Source organism: Macadamia integrifolia, chromosome 5 (assembly GCF_013358625.1).
Source record: "Macadamia integrifolia cultivar HAES 741 chromosome 5, SCU_Mint_v3, whole genome shotgun sequence".
Classification (NCBI taxonomy): Eukaryota; Viridiplantae; Streptophyta; class Magnoliopsida; order Proteales; family Proteaceae; genus Macadamia; species Macadamia integrifolia.
Window position 1 is genome coordinate 31,987,540 of NC_056561.1, and position 1,827 is coordinate 31,989,366.

The following is a 1,827-nucleotide window of genomic DNA, read 5'->3' on the forward strand; positions in this document are numbered from 1 at the left end:
CCCCCAAAACCCCAAAAAAAAAAAAAGAACTTGATCTGATAATGTAGCACAGATCTGGGATGGATTTCGATCTCTAGATTTTCCTTTATGTGATTTTTTTTTTTTTTATCAAAATAAATCAATTACATGAAAATGACCCTACGACCTATGGTAAGTTATGCATGATAAAAGAATAGCTAGGCTAGAATCTAGATCATATTCATATAGGAGAATATTCGTGTATGCTCCTATGATCGACAAATAGATTTCACTAAGACTCCTCAGTAACGTAGGTCTGTAGACTCAATCATAAGAACATACAAGAACACTCTTGTACGTAAATGTGATCTGGACTCGAGCGACTATAGACATCACACATCTAATTCATATTAAAAACTTCAATGGCATTGGAGCCCCACTTCAACCAGACTTCTAGGTCCTACCCATGTCAAAATTTAAATAACGGAATCAGGATTGGAATCAGTCCCGGTGAATCTGATCCGATTTCCATCTGAATTGGATTCCTTACGAACCTAAGAGGCTAAGAAAGCCTCTCAAAACTATAAAATGGCCATTGCCTCACATCCTCTAGCACTTGGAAGTGTGTAAGATAGTCCCTTTTTAGAGAACTTTTGGTATTGTTCTTTGTTGTTTCAAGCCAAATTCTTGTTTTTTCTTTTCCTCTTTAATAAGGCATGTATTACTCTATTAATTACTATATTAAAATTCCATTATTTTGATTCTAAATCTGAGTTTTCGGTCTTGGCAACAATGTATATGGTTACTGGCTTACTGCCATGATAGGTAGTTGTGGTATGCTTCTAGTTTACCATCTTTGTCCATTTTTATGATGATTTTAAGCCATGGATGTGTTGTTTAGACATAGTTTATTTGAATAAAATCTCTATTTATTCATTGTTTGGTGGTTCAAGTCAAGATTTTCATACCTTTAGGTCACTATTTTGCTTTATATTTTATGATCTTATTAACTTCATATTATATGATTTAGCCCTTTCGATTTGTCATGTCTGTTCATATTTATCTATGGTCTAATCTATGTTTCCATAATTGCTTCAACCCTGCTATCATGTTCCTAGGTTGCATTAGGGTTAGGGTATATCATATTCTCTGTAGGGTATATTTTAATCCACATTTAAGCATGATTTTTAAGGATGAATCTTATTTAAAGATGATTCTAACAGACAATTAGAGTTAATAGCAATGTTTAATTTTTTTTATACATATTATTCGTGATTCACTAACTTCATTATGTAGCCGAGAGTGGAGATAAGTTTCCTTCCTTCTTTCTTTTTATTTTATGTTCTTTTAATTCGTCATATGTTCGTGTTTAGATTGATATTTAGTTTAATTATGAAGTGGTACATGTGTATAGACTAGAATATTTATTATTTAATAAAAATATCAAATAAGTAAGAAGATGGATTTAAACAGGTAGACCGAGATGCCTAACATCTTCTTTCTCTTGATTATGTCATAATTAAACTGTATTGTTAGAGATGTGTACAAGAAGGTCCCAAAAATTAAGGACAAGGCAGAGGATGGGGCCTCATCCGAGAGAGATATTTTTAACCCTTGGAACATCGGCCCTCAATACTCAAGTTCTGTTCTACGGTGGATAAGTGGTACCCATCTCCTCCAAGTTGGATTTTTTTGAATACAGATGGATCCAAGAGACCTAATGGGTGTTGGGTATGAAGTAGTGGCTAGCTAGAGATTCCAGCAGTCATCTAATTTTTTTCTTTTTTTACTGGCCGGGGTGTTGTTAGTAAACCTATGCTTTGGATTGCCATAGAAGGGATCAAAGAGGGATGGAGCTTGCCACAGCCT